General features: G+C 35.8%; 1 protein-coding gene across 6 annotated transcripts in view; it reads right to left on the reverse strand.

Moving 5' to 3' along the window:
• LOC139964820 (cardioacceleratory peptide receptor-like) overlaps positions 1–25,859 on the reverse strand; it is a 182,561-nt gene that overhangs the window by 53,495 nt on the left and 103,207 nt on the right. For 2 of the 6 annotated variants that reach the window (XM_071966821.1, XM_071966823.1), the window contains exon 3: positions 14,392–14,638. The gene's annotated coding sequence lies outside the window, so the exon portion shown is untranslated. Of the gene's footprint in view, positions 1–5,135; positions 5,185–14,391; positions 15,565–25,859 lie in introns of those variants that run through there. The other 4 variants (XM_071966824.1, XM_071966826.1, XM_071966822.1 and 1 more) reach the window with 3 other exon arrangements.

Below are 25,859 nucleotides of genomic sequence, written 5' to 3' on the forward strand. Positions count from 1 at the left end.
TTTTATATCAGTTTCGAGGCCGGTAAAAGGAAGGAAATCCAATTGATAGAACTTCATTCATATCACGGTATGAATAGTATTTATGGTATAGGATTGTAGGCCTATGTGTTACGGTTCGAAATTTGTTTAATATATATATATAAATATATACGGTATATATATATATTTACATACATATACATACATACATACACATATTTATGTATATATATACATATATACAAATACAGATATACATACATACATATATATATATATATGTAGAAAGTAAAATAACGACTGAAAACTGCATTTAATTATAAACGACTGCAGTTTATAATTAAACTGCATTTAATTATAAACGACTGGGTTAAAGGCAACTAGCTAATTTGACTAATTATTTTAAAAGCTTGCCAACTATTTATACCCAAGTCACAATGTGCAATGAACTATGTAAAAGTCTTGCCTCTGTAAACTGAGGCAAGGACTTCATTGTAGACCACGAGAGGATACGGATATACATTTTGTTAAAGTAACTCACGGACTGTGTCGTCTTTATTATATTATTTCGTTTACTTTATAGTTTTTCCAAGTGTGACTGCCAGTGGCAGGTCCCCGATATTAACTTTAATTTAACTCCGGCCAGCGTCTACATATATATAGATATACATACAAATACACACACTTACATATATAAATATATATATATATATATATATGTGTGTGTGTGTGTGCGTGTGGGTGCGTATGTATATGTACTTATGTATGTACGTATTTGGTCATCCTCTATGATATTATCGTTCCTCGTCTTGTATACTACAGCATGAGGAATGGAATCCTAAAGCATTCCATTTTACCTTGGTTTTTTTTTAATTATTATTATTTTTCAGTAGTAATTTAAAACCAATCAATGTTTTTCGATGGTTTAGAATTACGGCGTTAGCGTTCATCTAAAGCGATCAAATCCGCATATTCATGTTACACCGAACGTATATATAATAAGCCAACACTATAATCACGAAGGCAAAACTAATTCTCGTCACGGTGACAGCAAAATTGAAATTAGACGCGTTGTTTCATTAAAAGACACGATTAAATCTGTCCATTCATTCATTAGCAATTCGAGACTTTCCGCTCTGACGCTCAACGAAAAGAAACTCCTAGTAATTTTTTAATAAGCCCCGACTTTGAAAGGTATTATTTTATCATTTAATTCGTCGGGGTTGGATGAAACTACAGATTATCTAGAGAGTGCATCGGTTTATTTGACCAGATCCCTTGGTAACATTCCACCACTATTTTTGTTAATTGTTGGTATCTCTCATTTCCATTTCTCTTGTATTAATTTGGTAGGAAGAGTCAAACGTTTCTGTTACCGATAAACTTGAGGGTCACCGAGTGGTCAGACTTCTCACAAACATGGACAGGGGGGAGGGGGGGGGGGTTAGTTATAAAATTAATTGTGAGTTCAATTTTTTTGAACCAACTATTGGAAGATTTGAGGTAAGTAATATGAAGGGATATTCTGATTTGCTTAACATTGTTGACAACTTGCTAGAAATTTTCCGGCTGCATTTTGAAGAACCTAATCCTCATAGCATTTTGTATGAATAAGATATGAAATTTACACATTGGAAACCGATTTTTCTTGACGCAGCTATGACAACAGCAAAGTTGATTTTTATTATACTATAACTTCTATACAGACTTAAGTGATTCATCTACAGAGGAAAATGTTTTTTTCAAGAGTTGCAATTTGAATGAGAATCTAACTACAGTGAAGATTGACAGCCAAGTAAACACTCCAAATGTATCACACTTTCAAGGATAAATCAACAAGAAGATTATAATATGATAACAAATCTTGTTGGAGAACATTTTGCCCTGATGACATTCCAGACCGCCTGCTGAGATCCACTTCTCAGAGTAACGGAAGGGTTTTGCCACTCAAAACTAGATTATATTCAATGAATTTCAGCCATTTATCGATCCAGTCAGGGACATTACACTGGGATTTGGTTTTCTACTAACATCACTGAATGTATTTCCTCTATGAGATCAACGTTATATTGTCGGCCACTGGAAAATTGTTCTTACAATAATCAAGGGCGGCGGAAGCACTTTTAATCTGGGGGGGGGGGGGGGCACCGACATCAAAGGGCACTTTGCAGAAATTCGATTGGACTGATGCAGCCTTATATTTAGTACCCTTTATCACTCTTATTGTATTATCTTATTTGCGTATACACATCACTCCATCAACGCCCCCCCCCCCCCTCAAGGAAAATATGCATACTAGCACTGCAATATCCAATGTGCAAATTGGGAAACAAGGAACAAGTTCCTTTTGAGACAAAATGAGGTGAAATCATGCTAGTTGCTAATGTAGGAATCTTCCGAATTAGAGTTTATTTCTTGTCAATATCTTAACAAATTTTTCCATTCGAAATAGCTATGAGTTTGACCCACAGAAATTCATTAAAAGTCAGGGGCGTAGCCAGGATTTGCAAAGTTGTATGCACGACTATCTGAGCGGAGCGCGCGGAGCGCGCGGAGCGTACAAGAAAATTTTTGGTTTTACAAACCCCTCAGATGGCTGGAAACGGCCCTCCCCGAGTGTTCATTCTGGTTCCCTGGCCTCTTGCTAACTTGAGACACCTCAATTTTTATGTAGAAAAAGGGCACATTTTTAACCTGAGGAAAAGTGGGGGGCACGTGCCCCCCCGGTTCCGCCGCCCTTGACAATAATTGGCATCAGGAAACCATATAACTCTTCAAGTCGCTATTCAAGATTACAACATTCGTGTAAATTTCCCACCCCCCTCCCACCCCACCTCAACCCCACCCCACCACCCAAAAATTTAGAAGGATCTCACGTTTCGAATCTAACGAAATCATCTTCAGAGGAGGCAGCTGGCCATTAGTAGGGTCATGCTGGAATTAAAATGCCAGATATTTTTATTCCTCTAGCACGGCTCAAAGGGATATTCCGGTGGCAGATTAATGCGGCACTGATGTAGAAAAGAAATATATTCCACACTGAAACCCCTATCTCAATATCTCGTCCCTTACTACTCAAGATACGGTAATCGAAGGGCACTTATTTCGACAGGAGGTTAAACCCTCGATTCTTCCCTGGAGTAAGATCACAGTGGGTAGTCCGTGATGTCATAATTGTTCTTAAGAACCTTTACGTGTCTATTATAATCTCCCTTGTTGATTTGTCCTTGAAAACGTGATACATTTGGCGGAACGGTTGTTTAGCCGTAAACGTGCAGTCTCTGTATGTTTGAATTGTCATCAAAATGAAACTGTATTGTAGAAATCTTAGTTTTTCCTCTGCTAAATAAAAAATTAAAAAAAACACTTCTTCAACTCAAATGCCGTGATGACGTCACTGATTCTGCTGTTGCCAGATGCATTTACAAAATACCATGGCAACCAAATTTTTAAAAATTCGTATCTTCACCATACTACATGTAATCAAGATGCGATTTTTGCAACTTTATAGCTGCGGATAATTTCCAGCATTTTATGGTCAGTCAACGACTGCTACCGGTCCATCTGTTAAAACAGCTTTCTGAGTTTAGAAACTTATCGATGTTATTTCACAAAATTATCTTCCAAATATTGATCAAACCTGCTTAAATCACATTTTTGGTTCCTGGTTAGATGGTTTAGTGTATCAACTTGAAATTATTTTCATACTAAAGAGAATAGGTAATATATAAGTTGAGCACAAACTATAATGTTATAGATTCTCGTGAGAGATCGTATACTCGCCTACACATACAATATGAGTTGAAATCAGCGTACACATATATGATATCGCACGTAGGCCTGTATCTTTGAAGATCTTTAAAGGCCATTAACATTAGCTTTGCGGATAAATCTTGCTCAGTACATTAAAAATAATAAGAATCAACTTTGAAAAATAAATGGATTTCTGCATTCATGCATAACGTTAAAACAAGAGATTAATAAGTAACATTATTTCAATCATACGGCGTACTCAAGTGAGGGAATGGCGTATTTGTTAACAACAATACTGATCACCTTTCAGATAATGGAATTTCCCGTTCTTTCAAATAACGTTCAAGAAGAAGAAAAAAAAAATCTACGAGTTTCCTCAAAACATTCACAATCAAATCATACCGCAGGAAGCAATGTAACAGGTATCATCTAACTTCGATCATGATATAGTATAAGCCTTTTCGTAGGTTCTGGTATACAACAGCACAATGTAGCATTATAATGCAGCATCACAGTGCAGCATCAAAGTGTAGAATCTCAATGCAGCATCACAGTGCATCACCAGAACGCAGCATCTCAATTCAGCAACACAATGTAGCATCACCATGCATGCATCAACGTGTAGAATCATAATGCAGCATCGCAGTGCAGCAACACAATGCAGCACCACAATACAACATTAGAATGGAGCACCACAATACAGCATCACAGTGTAGAATCATGCAGCATCACAGTGCATCATCAGAACGCAGCATCTCAATTCAGCAACACAATGTAGCATCACGATGCAGCATCAACGTGTAGAATCATAATGCAGCATCGCAGTGCAGCAACACAATGCAGCACCACAATACAACATTAGAATGGAGCACCACAATACAGCATCACAGTGTAGAATCATGCAGCATCACAGTGCATCATCAGAACGCAGCATCTCAATTCAGCAACACAATGTAGCATCACGATGCAGCATCAACGTGTAGAATCCTAATGCAGCATCGCAGTGCAGCAACACAATGCAGCACCACAATACAACATATGATTATATTTTATCATTAATTAAGTCCCTTGATTTCCTTTACACCTGTTACCCGCGACCTACAAGTTGTTGCATATCGAATATTTATCACATCTGTACACCTATAGCAGAGAAAATTCCATACACATCATGAGCTGATATTCAAACCTTAATCACTTCATGATTCCCATCGGGAAACCAAAATTTAAATTCTAATGAGCACACGGTAGAATTAGGGATAGAGGGAGAATCAAAGGGAGAGAATAAACACACGGAGAGGGAAAAAAACCTTTACGCGTCGTCAACTTTGGTAATAGAAACCATCACAACTAATCCAATGTTAATGCTCATCTTGTACTTTCAAATAATGAAATCGTATACTTACTAAATAATTCGGTACCACGTGAGCGAATGAAAATCTTATGTCAAATAATGCAATGATTGCATGCATTTGAGTCGAAAGAACTTTGCTTTTGATCGTGCGTGTGTATATGCGTGTGTGTTGGATTCGCGCGCGTGGGTGTGCGTGTACGCGTGTGCCAGTAATGCGTGCATAGTTTGCATCATGAAGATCGTATAATACTTTATTATTATTGTTATTATTATTATTATAATTATTGTGCATCTACACTTGATGTTAAAGACAACGTGTTAACATCGGCAAACCATATGGCGAGGAAGGGTTGGGGTGGAGAAGGGGTGCGAAAAGGTGGGGTGAGGTTTAAGAACGGTGTGAGTTTGAGATGAATGTGAACACTGTTTCCCCTCACAGAGACATTTAATCGTCTTGAAGGAATACTAATTCCCCTCACGCACTGATACATTTAATCGTGTAGTATGAACAGTGATTCCCCTCACGGAGACATTGGATTGTGTTGTGTAATATGAACACTGTTTCATATAATTGAGAGACTGAATTGTCTAATAGGAACACTATTTCCCGTCATGCACTGGTACATTCAGTTATCTAATATGAACAGTGTTCCCTCATTGAGACATTAAGTTGTCTAAAATGCAAGAAAAATGTTACCATCAGTGAGACGTTGAACTGCTTAAACATGAAAACTGTTTCTGCTCACGACACTAAGACACATGCCTAATATGAACATTTTTTCCATGAAACCTTTTCAAAGAAACTTTTGTTTTCTAATATGAACAATGTTCCCTCCACTGAGACAATTCCCTCCAGTGAGACAATTAACAAAATCTACTGTTCGATGTCTAGAAACCGTCAGGAAAGTACAGCATGCTGAAATAATGAACCAGCACTGCTAACTTCTCTTAAGGTCTTAATGCTTACAAAAACCAACATTAAAACTACAAGACTTAACGAGTCCATGACAATCCAACCAGCAACGCTACTAAACTATAAAACCATTATAAGAGGCATGCTTCTTCACTGAGGATGGGTGCATGGTCGATGTGTTAGATATACCGTGTAGGTTATATATCGGTGTGGAAATAACATTTGCACAATATGCCAACAATTCATCAAGGAAAATGAGTATGTGAATATGTGCGATTCAAAGAGAACTAAACACATTTGTGTAAAAACAGTTATTACTAATATTTCTTGCCAGCCAATCCCATTCGATTGACCTTTGGTGACTGTGTTAACTACTTCTTAGAGGCCATATACGCGTAGGCCTTGACTAGCACATCCAGTTATCTTACCCCTGAACTTACGTAGTATTATATAGTCTTGTTTCATACTATGAGTTGCGTGAGGAACTTGAAGGAAGAACTTTTTTTATAAAAGCGAAACAAGAGCAATAGAAAAACTGGTTCACATTTTTGTACGTAAATAAATAAAACTATAATTCATTTCTTAGTTTTATTCCATATGGAGGTCAATCGAATGAGCTAATTATCTGGGATTGGTTGGCAAGATATAGTTTTGTACGTAAATAAATAAAACTAGAATTTAATTCTTATTTTTATTCCGTACGGAGGTCTTGCGAGGGCGAGAGTGAGAGATATAGTGGGGTGGGTCAGGGGGTCTACAAACAAGGGGCCATGCAACGTATTCTCATCTTTACAAACTTAAGGGTTCAAATGGGAAGCTGGTGACACCATTGTCCCCGGGCCCTACCGAATTCTCGACGCCACTGACCGTATTGCCCGGGGAAGGGGGGGGGGGTACTAATATCTTTGTTCTTGTAAATGTGCATTTTTTTCTAGTTTTGCCGTTGTTTTTTTTTTTTAATGTTTGAATTTTTAGATTCTAGTCGGTGACTTTTACCCAAAGAAAATTGAAATGAGTAAGGCTGACACTGAAACACTACGGCCCTACTTTGCGCATGTGTACATTGAACCGTATAAGACCACTTATCATAATAAAGTGTACCCTTGCGTTCAAATACGTGCGTGCATGGTTTCCAATACTACGCGCTGGCAGGATAATAAATAAACGGGAAGGGAAAGAAATTCATATCACAAGAGAATACAATTTATTACGTTATAATATTCGAGTTCATTTCCGGTCGTTATAAATCTTGAATACTAAAACATCTGTTAATTTCTTAGGTATAAACTTGCACAACCAGACATTTCCAATATGTTTCAAATCTTTCATGAAATTAAAAACAAAATATAAGAAAAATGTTATTTTTCGAAACATTGAGATTAAAACTTTTTTTTTTTTTCTGGAGCTGAATGATGTGGAAATAATTTAAGGGAATGCTTTATAGATTTGGCAGTCAAAATGTACTTGATAGCAAAAACATCTGTCATACTTACCATTTTTTTTTAATATAAATTTTATTATTTCAATGGAAACGTGACTTAAAATGTATAAGCAGTAATAAAGGGTTATAACAACAAAACTACAACAGTTATTCTTGGGTTAGTTTTGGTACATTATTTTTTATACCGTTTGATAGTAAGCCCGATGTCAAATTATGACGAAGCGGTCGACAATATTTTCCAATCATTATTTATGGTTTGAAGTTGTCTTTCTCGGATAATCGAAATAGCTAGAACGACTCAAAAACCATTAATAACGCGATAATTAAAGATCATTTTAGGAGTAGGCCTATAATCTAAGAGAATGTCTCTCGTATTTTTTTATCGATAACCCGCAATCTTAATTTCAATATATGTATATGATATACAGGGATGAGTATAAAAACTGTCGATTGTTCGCACGTTAGCACGTCAGCCACTCGGGGTTAGTGCCAATATAAGGCCGTTTCTTTCCAGGACCCTCAGACATGCTTATATATTATTAATATGATAAAGAGCGTCCAACAGGATTGATCGCGAATAAAATATGAAAATTGTGCATGTTACGAGCAGTAACGTCCTCCTTGTAAGTATTGTACCAATGCTAAATCCCAATCACAACGAACACAGCGACCAATCGCGACAACTATTGTACGTGCTGTGCGAACACTAGTCTGCATGTACACTGTGCTATACGGTACGTACAAACATACACGGGAAATACACTGTACGATAGCAGTACATTGCATATACCGTATCACGTGAGTAAAGGTGTACCAGCGAAACCTATGAAACTGGCCCGCCCTCTAAAAATTTCCTAGCTGAGAGAATGCCTTTAAATAGCATTTGTTTTGGTATGACTTGAAGCGATTAACGATGTTTGATGGGTAGAGCGTCATAGTCTTTGAGTTTCCAATTAATTACCAATTATAGTCGTTAATTAAGATTCGTTCAATAATGAAAAGAATCTTGGATGATCGTTAATGCTTTTGATCAATCACGACTCTACAGATGTGATGGTTTCTGCGTGAATTGAACCTCGGTGACTTAACAGACTAAATGACTAACAACAAAGAAATATCGTGCAATACCGACACGACTCAATTAACGACTCTAATTTTCCAAAAAAGGGTTCATGAATATTTTAAAGTACAAAAACACCTCGGAGCGAAAGATACATGAAGCGCTTACTAAAAAATATAAGAAAACAGAATTCCTAAACTTGAAACACTTGTTGTTGTTGTAGTTAGAATTGCAATTACTTGTAATTGTATTTTCGAGTAATACAGAGACATTTCTCGGTTAGGTTAATTTAGACCGTAGGGCAGTAAATATTTATGGAGGGTGTTGGGGCGGGCTCCGTTTTTGTTTATAGACCTATACATACCAGGTGATTAAAGCTGTTATGCTGTTAGCTGTTAAAACTTTTGCTTAGCGTTTAAACTAATACGCCGGTCGGAAATACTGGAGGTGCCATCATAGTAGTTAGCTAAATCTTCAATCCTGTAAATATATTACCCTTTCAAATTATTCCTATAAATTATGATATTGCAGTCATAGTTTGATATTAATTTTGCGCTGAATTTGTGCAAATATTGCAACCTTTTAAAAACTGTATATTATTGACAAATGATCACCTATCTATCTTAATAAATTCAAATGTTTCCAAGACAAATCGATAAATTATTTTTCTCTTGAAATAAAAAGTAACTGAAATAATCATAAATCATATTATTTCAACAAAGCCTTGAAAAATTGATTAAGTGTAAAATTGTAATAACATCAAGTTTTTCAATATGTCAATTCGTCGTCAAAACTTCTCAGTGGGAGAATTAAAAACCATCACACAATTTAGTGAGAATTACATGGTTGAAATTTTCAACGTATAGGTTGGGAATTAAATCACTATTCAACTGATTTTCAAAATATTCAATTGAAAGAAATTATATAGAAATTTCGGCAATGTTAACATTAATTTGAAAAAAAAAACTTGTTTTCTCGGCATTTTGTCACACAAAAATAATAAGTAAAAACTTGAACATGTCGATGGCACCTTAACTTTTCCATACTTTATTGAGTAAATTATATTGAAATCTGCTCACATGAGAAGCTCAAATTACAAAAAGAAAAAGAAAAAGGAGGCAAGTAAGAAATTAAACACAGACCATACTACAGAGAAAACCATATTTGCATAAGACTTTACCCTTAGGTCTCACTCGCGCTGTGTGGGAAGGTATATTATTTCAACTTTTTTTAAAATTTTAGTTGTCGTTCTAGTTTTATAAGTTGATTGGAAACATTCGTATCGAGAGGTGGTCTCCTGACCCACATGTGTTACGTTACGCTTAGAACTTTGTTAAAATAATAGATTAAAGATTCGGACATGATTCAAAGTGAGATATCACTGCAAAATGTCACCCATCATATCACGTGGTACATATAGGGTATTCATTAGTGCACAAAATATGTTCTCTTTATTTATCCATCGCGGTCGGTAATGTTATATACCTCATGACACTACGATTTTTGTTTTTTTGACCGTGTAGGAAAGCGGTTAATTGCTTGGGGTATATAAACCCCAGCCAAGAAATAAGATCGCGATTACCAAAAAAAAAAACGTGAGAAATTCTGATAGCCTCACGGCTTTGTGTGATATGCAATTAGGTATTAGAAAAACCATAAAAATATTAGTGTACACTGACAGTTTGTCAAAACTACGAGAACCATTCTTGCCGCGCCGGTACGTCACTACACTACCCACGGGCTAACCCACATGGTAAACCCTGTGATACCCATGAATTGTGGAAGTTTGATCATAGGTTAACAGTTCTTGACTTTCTAACGTAATCTGGGTTCAAGATATAGCACTTCACTTCACAGTGATGAATACGAGTGGTCAAGAGAAAAACAGGTATCTGACTATATCTCACTTATTTGAGTAAAAGATTCATTTGTTGCCCAGAAACGAGTCAAACATGGGTGGATATTGATTGAGATCTAACCCTGTGTTCTTTGAATGTACTGGGTGCAGTGCTGGTGTGTCCTGCGTTGTACCTGCATCACTATATATTGATTGAGATAGTGTCCTGCAGTCTTACTGGATCAATGCATTGTGTCACCTGCATATCCTATATTCCACGATACTGATACGATATATAATTGCGAATGTGTCCTGCATTCTTACTCAGCGATGCACTTCGTCCTGCATTGTACCTGCAATATTACTGATTGAGATTGTGTTGCATTCTTACCGATTCAATGCGTTCTGTCTAAGATAATGTGTCCTGCATTGTTGTCCTGCATTTTTCCTGCATAAAACCTGAATTTATTTGGTAATGTCCTGCATTCAACTACCAATTGCGAATGTTTCCTGCATCCTTACTTTGATGCATTAAGCCCTGCATTGTACCTGCAATATTACTGGTTGAGATTGTATGCTGCATTCTTACCGGATTCAATGCATTTTTTTTCAAGATAATGTGTCCTGCATTTTGTCCTGCATAAAACCTTCATTTCTTCTGTAATGTCCTGCATTCAACTACCAATTGCGAATGTTTCCTGCATCCTTACTTTGATGCACTACGTCCTGCATTGTACCTGCAATATTACTGATTGAGGGTGTGTCATGTTTTCTTCCTTATTCAAGGTATTGCATCCTGGATTTTATTTCCCGCGGTTGCATTTGGAATTCTTCTGCATTATTACTAATATTGAGATCGTGTCCTGCATTCTTACTGATTACAATGGATATGCGTGCATAACACTCAACAAACCCAAATGAAAGAGATATTAGTGTCATAGCGATAACAGATGTTCACAAATTCGTTGGTGCATACAATAATACCACACACACACGCACACATGCACATACAGTCAATTTACACAACATATACAAGTACCTATATTGTGTTTATCATTCTATCAGTCTCAATAAATTAACCCAAATTCTCAAAAAAATGCTTTAAGTCCTAACCTATATGGAATAATTAGCAGTCGATTGGATTTGACCTAATATACATCTTCTTAGAAAATAAACAGGTTACAATTCAACTACAACAGAGCTTCCAATTTAAGGGCTAGTTCAATATGTACCGTTTTAACTTTAGCCTGTTAACGGTCTTCTCTTATTCTTCAAATAAAACCCTAAACTTGAATTTTGAATTCTGAATATAAGTAGCTTTTCTTTTCACTTCGGTAGACGTTCGGCGATCGGGGCCGTATTCGCCAATATCGCACGTGATTTCGCAGAACTGCTCACTTGATCTCAGCTTCTAGCATCATTACGTGCTATTTTACACCATACCAATAGTACACCAACTTACTGAACATTCGACCCCTTCCCTACCCAAAACAAAAAGAAATATTTCCCCCAAAACGGATAGTTTACGATGAACGTACAGAATATATGTTTGAAATAATTCAAACTTGGCATACGATACATATCTATAGGCCGACATCCTGCAAGCAGTACAACAGCACAGTAACGGTAACCCCAGGCAACCCTTTATGTATTGTTTTGTATCTATGTACTTGTTATGTTGACGCAGTTAGTATATAACAGTACGGTGATGTAACGATAACACTCTGTACTCTTTAATAACAGAAAATTCGACACAAAAAAAAAATACATCAGTTTTTTCTTTTCTGCGAGAAGACAAAAATATACTTGTCAATTTGAAGTCCTCCTTCACAATCTATCAGTTCTAATCTGTATATTTGTATTTAATCACGTCAATTCATGCGTATTTTTGCACGTGACTAAGAAAAAAATAATTTCCTTTCCGCTGCACAGTGTCTGATAGTCGTGCTCAAGCACTATGTATGCAGATCGTGTATGTCTCATAAATGGGTAATATAACGCGCTTGGATAGTCATTACGTTACTTACAGAAACACTTTTTTTTTAATTCTTTTTTTTTTATGAAATGTTGATGTGTGTATTTATTAGTTCCAGAATTTGGACAGATTTTTTGAAACTGTACGTGAAAGCATGTGGTATTCACTACGCAGACGGCGGTGGCATAAGCTATTTGTATAACAGTTTTTATTATTCATTATCTTAGATAAAAGTATACATAATACAGTTTTAAAATTTGGATCTTCCGTTTCAATTATTTTGCCAAATATTAAACCTCGAAATGGGTCAGTTGAAAATTTTTAATCGTTATGATTTTTTTTTCTTGATTAAGTGATGTATCAAATTTAACATTTCAATCAATTTAGCTGTAAAGATTATGAACTTGCACTTGCAATGTGCATGCTTTATATTAATGTTGAAGATATATATTTGTATTAGAGTATTGGGGCAGAAAAGTGAATGAAATTTCCTTTTTTGTCTATCGTGCAAAGATTATTCACTGCACGGAAAGCACAAGTCACTGGACACAAACATCATTTGTCGATAAATGAAAGCAAAACTGATTTTCTTCTTTAAATCAAATGTATGATCGATAAGAGCCGATTCGATTACAGTAGCAAAATGTATTCTTTAATAAATCACTCCTATATGTTAGGGCATGGGGTGTCGTGAACGGTATCTATATTTCAAAATTTAGGTGTTTTTTTACTTTTTAGGTATGCTTAAAATTTATCATATTATTGAACCAGACTCTATGATATCTCATGAATTAATAAACAATCTTTTTGTTAATATGACATCGCAGGATTTTATAAAAGGTAAGGCTACGCTAGAGCAATGACAAACGTTGACAACTTAGAGAAGATATTGATTGATTATTTTAAGTTTGTAGCCCGAAGTAACATAAAGTTCCACTCTCTACTTTGACTAGAGGAACCGGTTATAAAATGTATTTACGTAAGTCCCCTACTCTATCCACCCCACCACCTGCTAAGGAAACTTTTCACCTACCTACTTACCCATCCACGCACCCCCCCCCTTCCCTCCACCACCCCCAATCCTACACTCCTCACTCGAGTCTACATCAAGTAAACCTTGAAGTGCTAGTTACGAATACGCCGCTTCCCTTCTGCGTTTCAAACAGACAGAAAAAGTCACGACAGAGAGTGCAAAGTAAGGAAGCTCACATACCGATAGTCATATTACCCTTAATTATAACGCATAACGATTCAAAACTTTCGACCAAAGTAAAAGCTAAAGGATATGTTATTAACAAAAACGATTCCCAGTTTATCATTTTCGATGACAAGAAGCTGACAGCGGTTTTAGTACCTTTAAGCGAAGTCTTAATGACTTCAATTCATTATAGATTGTAAGCTTAGTAGAAATGGTTCTTCTCCCTCGTCCGAATAGCTTCTTCTCTCTATATTTATTTATTTTCTTTGCGGGGGGGGGGGGGGGGAGAGGATAAACTCTAACCAGCTGTATGGAATGATCCACTCATAACCAAATCCAAACCGTGCTGACATTCTTACATCGGACGTACTAAACATACGCGTGAACATTTCTATTGTCCACTAAAAATTGCATTTTAACAGCAAACATTTTTTTTAATTATTATTTTACGGTTAGAAGAAACACTTGACAGTACATGTCCGTTAGGAACATGTTCACCATTTTTTTTTAAGAAATAAAATAAATATTATTGAACCGGAGGGAAAATTGCAACAGACATATTGACTATAGGCATGCAGGCTAAGGGAATCTTTATTAATACAGAATCTCAACTCTATATATCTTGAAAAAACCCAACAAGAACAACAAAAATAGGTAGCGAGCGATACTGTACTAACTATAGACATCGCAGTATGCTAAAAGTACTCTTGGTATATGAGTGCATATGAGTACATGGCTTTAAGAGTATACTTAACATTGCACCATAATAACAATCTAACAAAACATTTCCAAAATGCTCCCATGTAGTATAAATACCAGTACAAATCAGAAATGAAGGCGCGTATGAGTACAGACAAGTATATTAGAATAGTCCGTTTACTTACCCACAGTTATATAATTATCGACTCCCGAATCGTGGATGAAATATCCCGAAACACAGCACTGAAAATTGTTGAAATCGCCCACTGTACATCAAATAGCAACAGTTTGGTAACGTTAACGTTTGCTGATTACACCAAAATAGTTTATATCCCAAAGAAAATATCTCTTGACCGCTAACGTAAGAATTTCACCCTTTCCAAAGAACAAGCAAAAAAATAAAAACGTCTCCTTGGTGACAACACTCTGGATCTGCAAAATTGTTGAAAAAGAAAATTCGTTCTATGTTAAAACCTCTGCGAAAAACGGTGTATGTTTAATGTTGATTTTTTTTAAAGCAAAAATAACATCTCAGAGAAATAAGCTAAAGTATTTTCTCTTCTTCTTCGCAGAAGAATAATAAAAAGCGACTCTTTTCGTCACTTAACACGATGTCATTATAGGCCTATATGAACTCATTTATTCACTTGCTTCTATACTGAACTATTTAAGAATTCAGACCTTTTTTGTGTTGTTTTGTTTTGCGTTACACAACTTGGGAGAATTAACAATTCCTTGACGAAAATCACAGAGTACGACTAAGAGTTCAAATTTACGGTAAATGCGATCGCTCCCCCAGAGATTCCTTCTTTAGATATGTAAGTGATATGTAATATACACAAATATCGACGCCCCTCAGACTTTTATTTGACAACAAATGTATATCATTCAAGAATTTCTTTGGTCAAAATATTTTCTCCCAAGAAAATTCCTTTCCGTGATCTTTTTCCCCGTCTTTTTTCATTTGTCGATTTTGAAAAGTATGACAGAAACTGTTAATCAACACACGCAGAAAAAAAGGTGTTTTTTGAAAATCTTTCCAAAAACAAGAGTTACTATTATCGAAACAAATCCGTGTTTCTTGACTCTCTCTCCCTCTGTCTGTCTGTCTATATGTCTGTCTGTCTCTATCATTCCCACTTTTTCTATTATTGTTGCTGTTGACGTGTAAGTATATATATACAGTATCTTGGAAAGTTGATACGAAAAACAACTCTAACCTTGTTTCATGAAGCAACACGCACAGCAATATCTGCAACTAAACTCCATAAACTATATTAAACGAACAACTAATATTTGATGAACAAGAAGAAAAACCTCTGTTTCCAAATCACTCCCTGACGAGATGAACTCTCGACTAACTGAGATGGTTCTCGCCGTTAGTTCTCGCTTTTTATCTCGCTTTCTTCTTTGTCCAAAGCTGGCGCTCTTCTTGTCAAATTAACGTAACTTCAATGGGAGGTGTCACTGCCTTAAAGTTATATATAGCTGTTGCTATCTGCCTAACACGTGTTTTAAGGTCGGATCCAAGGATGGGGACCCGGTAAGGTCGTGTGTGTGTGGGGGGGGGTAAGACAGGCGCCCTCTTTTAAATTTTCCTTCAATAATAAATAAAATCATCTCCAAATTTAATTTTGTAAAACAAAATAATATTGTTATAGGACGCTTCGCCGTGCGTGTATTCCTCACTTTTAACCGATGAGTTACTTATACAACACTATTGTGTTAGTGATTTCTGTATCTACGGATACCGAGAAATCCTTGATTCGTCACTTTGTTGCAGGTTCTCGTAGTTTACATGGTCAATCATTTTCTCAAGTTACCAAAGCGCGCGGTATAACGCTTAGTGCATGATGGAGAGGGGGAGGGGCGGGGGAGACGTTCCCATAGAAGTTAAGAAGCGGTTTATCTCGGGGCTGGTGTTTTTGGAGGAGCTCTTAGCCGCAACTCTGCCGTTACAAACAGCTGTTTATGATACTTAAATCAGCCATTACAAAACTGTGTTACGTGACTTACAGAATAGTAATTATATTTAAAAAAAATTACCCCGTGGTCAGGTCGAACAAGATGTTGGTGGGTCAGGGGGATACTGCACAATAGACAGTCACTTAGAGGGCCCGTGAAAAAGGATGGAGTGGTCCCAGGAAGTATGGAATAAAGAGTTTTTTAATTTTAATTTTCATATATCATTAAACAAAGTAGACCAAAAAAGAAAATGTAAAATTGGGCTATGGTGATATTGTCCAAATAAAGAGCCGGACCCGACCCTGAACGTCTCTGATCATGGAAGTGGATTGACAACTTTTCCCAAAATCTTTGTAGATATCACGAATGTAATATTACGTAAGGTCTTACAAATTACTATTAATTACATTGTTCCCAAAAAGAAATCTAATTCAAATCATTCTCCACTCGAGATTTCCTACAAAATTTTACTAAAATTGTACTACAAGTTTTTAGTTCAAATAATAAATAGCTACCATGTGTTGATTTATTTTAATTATTATTATTATTATTATTATTATTATTTTTAAGTGGGGTGGAATCTCTTCGTATATAATATATATAAATATCACTTTAAAGCTCGTATAATGAATGCGCTAAGCTCTCGCTAAATATTTGTTTGTGATGCCAATATACGTCCCTCTGATATATAGTGAATGCATCCAAGCGTCAAAAATATCACATCATTTGGGATGTTTGATAAAAAGCAGTGACTGAAGTATTTAGAACCAGGTGCATGCTACTCACAAACAAAGTAAAATATCAATTTTATTATCTATCAGCTTTCAAAAAGAATTGATATTTCTTTTGGTATAGATGGAAACTGTCAGAGAGGTAGGATCGGAGAGTTGCTCGATTCTGTTTATTTTAACGAGCCCAGTTTTTTTTTTCAACGCGGAACAGTCTGAGAAAAACCAAGCTATACATCAGTTGACAAAAATATAAGACGAAAATAAACGAGATAGTACAGCGTATAGAATAAATTAACAAGAGGTGCATATTTTAATTATGATCTCGGATTATATGGTGTAGTGTCAGCCGGTTGTATTATCAGTAACAGTGCCGAAGTGTATAAACTAAAACATTCCTCATACACACAAACACACACACACAGATTGGAAATGATTGAAATTTGCTCTAAGCCGGTGCAGGGGAAGCTTAAAATTAATTAATGATTTAATTAAGAGATATAACTTTTAACAAAGACAACTGTGTTTACTGTATATTTATCATTATGTTTTCTTTGTTGGTGGGTTGGGTGGGGCGTAGGGTGGGGCAGATTTGATATCTTCAACACTGAAACAGAGACGTATGAAACCAACGAACGTATACGATAGCTTTTTTATATGTTAGAATTTACTTACAATATATTATATTTGCTAGTATTGTACGGTAATGTATTTATTTTTGGTGGGTGGGGCGTGGAGGTGGGTGGGGTGGGGCATATTTAATATATTCAACACTGAAACTGAGACATATGGAAGCAACGAACGTATATACTATAGCTTTATGATATGTTGGACTTTAATATAAACTTAGTATAAATAATAGTTTCTAGTATTGTAATGTATCTGTTGATGTCAGTGTTCGATGTAGGTGTTGTTTTTAATCGTGTTACAGTTTCATGTTGAAGTTACTGCGTTAATTGTGATTAATTATTGATTGTAATTGGGTTTTATTTATTAAGTGATTAATCGGCTGTAATCAACTTTATATCTTAGTGATAATGTAATACATTTGTATATGTGTTTTGTCTCTGCAATTAGAATTTTATCACGGTACGTTTTTTTTCTCGAAGAATGTTATTTTCCTCTGTCAATCTGTGGATAAAATATTTAAATATGATATAGTGAAAAACATTAACCCAACAGACATAATGACGTCATTCACTGTATACTGTGGCCAGATGCAAAATCACAAAACTGTATCCAAATTTAAAAACTTCATAAATTCGCCACAACAAATTGTAAGCGGGTCTGGTTTGGCGGATGGTTTATCCTTACAAATAATATGAATGTTGCGTAGCTTGTTATATAGAAGAGTGAAATAAAAGTTATTCTACACACAACAAAGCACAGAAAAGCCTGTACAACGTATACGCCGACCAGTTTATTAGTTAATTTTATTCATCTTGATGAAATGACTCTAAAATGTTAAGGATCACAAAACATCAGAGTCATTAAATAGTATATATACGCTGCACGAATTTTGTTTGTTTCTTAAACCTCACTAAAACTCAATTATTTCGGTTTGTTTAAGTATTTACTCTGAGGATAATAGTTGCTAACTAGTTTATGACGGGAATTCACAAGAAATATCTGCCGTATGTTACCGCTTTGCTACTGGCGTTAATTATCCAGGAGGTATTTACTCTTAATTATCGGATAGGCCTCAATTTGATAAGAAAGAAATTCTTCTTACCCAGCGGTCATGTGCGTCAATTAAAGGGTATTATCTTAGCATAACCCTGTAGAAGGAATCTTGTGAAGTAAGGACTCTGTCAGAGGTTCTGTCAGACTGTTGTATATAGGTGCAGCAATCGCACGGGCAGCGAACGTGCACTATTCAAATGATAGATGTATATATGTATTACGGGAAGTAGCAGTCGACGCTTGCAAAATTGGTTGGAAGAACAATTGGGGGGGGGGGGATGTCAGGACTAGCGCATGCGCAAATTAGCTTCACTGCTAGGGTGAGGAAAAAGACATTAAACCTCGATCTTATTATTGCAATGGAGTCATTTACGTCGCATTGTTAACAGCTAATCGGTGGTCTTATCTTGTGAAAGGAAACGTGTGCAACTTGGTTGATGTTAACAAAATATGGAACAAATTATTTAATAAGCATTCTCATACGGTATAATGATACTAAAATTACGTACAATACAACGATACTATTACGTCATAGAGTATAAGCCTTATATAAGGGTTATTTTACCTCATACGGTATGATGATACTTATACTTCATATACGTTAAGAGGATATTCGTGCGCCAAGAGAATACTCATTTTTCATACGCTGTAAGACGATACTATTAAAGGCTATCATACGTTAAGAGGATACCCATACCTCATAAGGTAAGGGGATACCGATACCTCATATGGTAAGAGCATAATATTACCTCATACGGTATAATGATACTCATACCTCATACGGTAAGGGGATACTCATGCCTCATACGGTAAGGGGATAGTCATACCTCATACGGTAAGAGGATCATATTACCTCATAAGGTATAATGATACTCATACCTCATATGGTAGGAGGATAATCTTACCTCATATGGTATAATGATACTCATACCTCATACGGAAAGGGGAAACTGATATATCATACGGTAAGGGGATACTCATATATCTCATACGGTAAGAGGATCATATTACCTCATAAGGTATAATGATACTCATACCTCATATGGTAGGAGGATAATCTTACCTCATATGGTATAATGATACTCATACCTCATACGGAAAGGGGAAACTGATATATCATACGGTAAGGGGATACTCATATATCTCATACGGTAAGGGGATACTCATACCTCATACGGTAAGGGGATACCCATACCTCATATGGTAAAGGGATACTCATACCTCATACGGTAGGAGAATAATATTACCGTATAGAGTTTATATCAGCATCATAGAATATAGGGACTATTATTAAACCATAACCGCATATAAAAGGGAGAAGAACTGAATGATTAACACGTCGCTGTAAGGCATTTTTCCAGACTTGCCCTATATTCCCATCAGAGATATGGTAATTCTTTTAATTACAGTTTCATCACAGTTGATCAAATGATATGTATGTGCACCGACATGTATATAGTTAGCCTATAGCCTAGTTATTTAATCTGAAGAATACTCTACCATTGTTTCCCTTTGATGAATGATTCGTTTAGAACTTAACCGTAGTCTATGAAAATGACCCCTTCTGCTTTTATGTATTAAAAGTGGTTCGTGTGACATTTTGCTTTAAAATAGGCCATGTTTAACCTAATATAAATGTAATCATATTATTTGTCATTCAGTTATTACGGAAAGGAAGGTATATTGTTTATGGAGAGGTAAAAGAGGGTCGTGTGTTTACGAAGACGCAAGAAATATGATAGCGAGAGAATAAACGAAAATAAATACATTTTAAGAAATATAGCTCCAGGAGTTAAAGGCCCGTTTTCACTGCAAATGGTTTAATTTTAAAGGGATGCGTCCTGTGGTAAACTATACTGCAATAGTACAGCTGTACCGTATCATAATTGTACGTTTTTTCCGCACAACATGTTAATTTTGAACCAATTTTGAGCAATAATATAGTGAGTGACGTCATAGTAGCATATCAGGTAACGATGCCTTTCCTTTAAAGCACTATTTCGTTCTCAAAAGTAACCAAGCAAAGGTTTTGACGATATTCTTTCGGAAGGGTTTGACAATGTCGGTGTACTACATAAACACTTCCTTTCTTCTCGAGGGGAAAGCGTTACATATGCTATACGCAGCAATCAACCCACTTAGGGACTAACACACAGAGGTCCCCAAGGGGAGAAAAAACTGAGACTGTGAAAAAGCTACAGCCAAATCAAACGCCGAGTAACTTTTAACGGAGTGCCGTGCACCCTCGAGAATTCCCATCTAATTGTGATGGAAGTTCAAGCATTATTTGAATATCTTTAATACCCGATACGAGTGGATGACTCCAGGCTACACCGATGCGCTTGACTGCTGTGTTTAGGTTTCAACCTGAGTCCACTGTATCAGTTTAGACTTTAATGGCTGGCTAAGGGCGTCGAATCGTTCTAACGAACGCCAAGTTTCGGCTTCAAATATTGACCTTACTTGGAGATTGCCTGTCTTTCAAATTTGATCTCTTTTTATTTTTTATTATTTTCTCTCTCTTTGCTGACGAGCTGATGCTTGATGTATATAGTTGGTGTCGTGTCGCGGGTGTGTGTTTAAAGGGACATTCCGTCTGCAGAAAGTGTAGCCAATGACTTCTACAGACTTTTGCCTTGAAGTTTTCTGCCTCATTTTAAAGTGAAAACAACATCCTGGTACAAAATTCTACGGCGAAAATGACAGTTTGCCTTTTCACTCTTCCAGTGATGCAACTTTATAAGATGATCTTTGCAGTATATGCACACATATTTCAAAAGCAATTTATGCAAAATTCAAGAAGAAATTTAACAATTAACGTGCTGGTAAAAAAGAAACGAAAACATTTGAAGAATATTTAAAAGTTAAAGTTGAAGGTTTGCAGTCTTGTTTGAAGCCAAGGGGCCCTCTCACAACTTTACAACACTTAACCTCTGGTCATTGGTTACTTGTCACACCCACACACCAGTGTGCACAATTCAAACAATACTTCCTGGGGCACCACAGTGCACCACAGCTACGTGTCCACTCGGGGCTTCCTATGGTTACATCTCTATGTTCCGACGTCTCTATGTTCCGACGTCTCTATGTTCCGACAATTTTTTTGGACTCTAATTTTTTTTACCCAAATTTTTTTCGGACTCAATTTTTTTTTGGACCAAAATTGTTGACCAACATGTTTTCAGACCAACTTTTTTCGGACCAAAATTATTTTGGACCAATATATTTTTATGAACAAATTTTTTTTGGACCAAAATTGTTGACCAACATGTTTTCGGACCAACTTTTTCCGGACCAAAATTATTTTTGACCAAACTGATTTTGGTCCCAAAAAATTTGAGTACAAACTAATATAAATTTCGGGTCACAAGCATTTTTCGGTCACAAGCACTATTTAGGTCATAACAAACTTTGGGCCCATTTTTTCCTGAAAAACATTTTGTGCGTCCAAAAAATTGTGTCCCCAAAAAGGTAGGTCAGAAAAAATGTTGGTCCAAAAAACTGAGTCCCCACAAAAAAATTGGGTCCCAAAAAATTTGGGGCCCAAAAAAATAAGACCCCCAAAAAATGGTCCGAAAAATGGGGGACCAAAAAGATTGAGTCTCTAAAAGAAAATTGGGTCAAAAAAAAAATTAGAGTCCAAACAATTTGTCGGAACATAGAGACGTCGGAACATAGAGACGTCGGAACATAGGGATGTCACCCTTCCGGTAGGGCGCAGCCACAAACCGGCGCACGCAACTATATTTACAAGCACCCGATATAAACATAGAACACAGTAACTACTGTAAATCTTAAAGTTTTGTACCAAAGTAAAAACTGGATCGTGCTATAAATCAGTAGCATGTGTTATTAGGACTAAAGTAAGAACTGAGGATATGTGTAATCCCAACAAATCACGTTTGATGCATTTTGTTGGGCTAACACATATCCTCAGGTTTTACTGTAAACCAGGCTAATAGCACATGCCACCGATTTACGATCCAGTATTTACTGTGGTGTACAAAACTTTAAGATTTGCAGTAGTTACTGTAATCCCTGTGTGAATCGGTTGTTACAAGTTACCACGCAATTCCTCATTTATACACCTGGGTGAAGAGAAGCCATGGAGATAAAAAAAACAAGTGCCTTGCCCAAGGACACAACGCAATGATCTGGCCAGGACTCGAACCTGCAAACCTTAGATCACAAGTCCACTAACCACTCGAATACAACGAGCTATCTCTCTAGTTGGTACAGAGAGAACTCATTGCGAGTCACATCCTGAATAGTCGACCTCAATGACAGTTATACAAAGCCAATTTATACGCATTAACACACCAGTAAAATCACTGTGGTTGAGTTGTACGGACTTCGGTTCGTGACACAAGATCCGGGGTTCGATTCCTACCTTCGCCCCCCCCCCCAAAAAAAGACGAAACTGGTGTGTTATTCTTTATTTATTTGTATATATATATATATATATATATATATATATATATATATATATATATATGTATATATCTATATATATATATATATATATATATTTATACGGTAGGTAGTAACTTGTACGTTGCATGGTTTGCATGTCATTTATGTCTTTACCGAATGATCGGCGGAATAGAAAAGCATTATGAAAACAAATTATCTCCCTGCAAAAAACAAAACAAAAAAAAACTCTCTGGCTTAGAACAGCTTCAAAATCCAAGTTTAAGTCATTGCTTAGGTGTTATTTCAGTGTGATGGATGGATACAATAACCTCTCAGCCGCGAAATAAAGTTCATGACTCTTATCTTACAGTCATTCAACCTTTCACAAGGTGACACTTGAAATGATATTGCTAATATAAGGAAATAAAAAGTTGTCGGATTTTTCTTCTAATCCATGATAATTCGATTCTTACATTTGGTCTGTCTACAGAAAAGTTTATTAAGGGGTGAGTTGGCGATGGGAGGTGATTGGTTAGTCTTGGTACGTATATATATATATATATACCGTATATATATATATATACCGTATATATATATATATATATAAATATATATATAGGGTTGTGGCCACGTCACACCATATGTAGTCATGTAATTACGTATGTGTTACCTATCATTGTCATTATCACTAATACGGACTGACTTATTGACATTATAAGTGTATCAGATGGGCAACCATTACACCCTGTTGGACCTCAGACACACGTTTGGATATCAACAATATACATAACAGATTCCTAATGTAACATACCTTTGCGGAGAATATAGAAGTTACACCTCTTGAAGTAGTTAGAAACTGTCACTCTTGTGGCCCTTATATCATATGATTAAGTATACGTGAGCTGACACTTTAAACGCACTGTCTATTTCCCTCTTACCTGATACACTTCAACTGACTTGGTTGGAAGGGTTTCATCAAACGTCTCGAGATTCTTTGTGAAACGATAAAGTATTATTAAAAGCTGCTAGTTGCTTTTCTTCAATATAGTCTAACCAGGGAGTTGCCATCTAATAAATGGTAACTCCCTGGTCTAAACATTCTTCAACAAACAAACAACAATTCCCCTTGTTATAAGCTTTTAAGTGCGAGTACGTTTACCGAGTACAATAAAGTATTATTAAAAGCTGCTAGTTGCTTTCTTTCACTATAGTCTAACCAGGGAGTTGCCATCTAATAAATGGTAACTCCCTGGTCTAAACATTCTTCAACAAACAAACAATTCCCCTTGTTATAAGCTTATAAGTGCGAGTACGTTTACCGAGTACAAGAATTCAAAATTTCTAAATCGACGAAATCGGGAATAAAAGCAAAAGCAAGAAATACGGGAGTCTCGCTTTTTCTTTGGGCAAATGTGAACTTCCTCCAACGGCAACACATATAGATATATATATATATATATATATATATATATATACATGTACACAAATATATACACAGATACACAAATATATATATATATATATATATATATATATATATATATAACGATTTGAAGAATTACAGTCAATATATATATATATATATATATATATATATATATATATATATATATATATGTATATATATATATACACATATACACAAATATATACACATATACACAAATATATACACATATACACAAATTTGAAGAATTACAGTCAATATATATATATATATATATATATATATATATATATATATATTTATTTATTCTTCAAAACGTTCAGATATGCAAGGCGAAGAATTTTTAAAGATAGGTTTGCTCCTTTTTTCTCCGTTTCTTTATCCTTTCTTCTGATTTCTTTTAGCGTTTTGTATTTAAGCTATTGCTTGTTCACTTACTCTTTTGCCAGACTGGGAATTGATCCCCGGTCTAAAGTGGATACTTCAAGGTGTCATTGTCAAAGTTGACAACCACTTATAATGCTTAATTAGATTCAAATCAAACGGCAATTAACGGATCGATATAACGTATGTTTTATATCAATCTCTATAGTTCCATTGATTGCAGAATATTGTTTTAGTGAACCGTGTAAACGCATCAGCTGATTAAAAGTATCTCAGTGTCAATTGTAAGAAGACCTCCGTCCGCCATATTTGATCAGACTTACGCTTAACAAAGCATTGAACCTGTTACGACGGCATTTATTTTGAGGCTTTTTATCTTTACTAAACGATAAAGATTTTTGGAGCATAATAATTGCCTTATGTTCCGTCAAATATTTAAAAAAAAGAAAGTTTGGATAAAACGTTTGGTAAAAGATGATCAATTTGTGTTATGATAACCACGATTAGAAACTTAAGTGTAGTCATTTTGCAAAATATTTTTGACAGTGCCGAACAACACCCTTCTTCGGTCCGAACGGGGAAAGGGTCTTTCCACGCGACCTGATGGTTTGGGATTGCTTCTCCTTCAACCTGTTTTAGCTAAAGAACGCTGCTTTATGCAACATGAGGCATTCACCAAATATGTATTACGTCAATAAACGTAGTTGAGTTTTCAAATTAAAAAACAAAATATACGTAACATAAATAATGATTTGACCTAGAGGCAAAATTTGCATTAAAAATCATCACCATTTCTTGGGTTGTGACGTAATAGCGACAAGCTTCTGTTTCAAAGCATTATTTTAAAAACATTAAAATATAAATGTCTTATTTAACATGCTAAATATTTGCAGAGAAACAATTTGGAGAATCACAATCTCCAGTGATCGGGATTGAATAGGGGAGGGGAGGAGAAGGGGGAGGGGAAGAGGAGGGAGGAGAGGGGATTGGAGAGGGGCAGAGGGTTTTGTGACACTGAATTGAAGGAGCAAAT

Source organism: Apostichopus japonicus, chromosome 23 (genome assembly GCF_037975245.1).
Source record: "Apostichopus japonicus isolate 1M-3 chromosome 23, ASM3797524v1, whole genome shotgun sequence".
In the NCBI taxonomy this organism is placed as follows: domain Eukaryota; kingdom Metazoa; phylum Echinodermata; class Holothuroidea; order Aspidochirotida; family Stichopodidae; genus Apostichopus; species Apostichopus japonicus.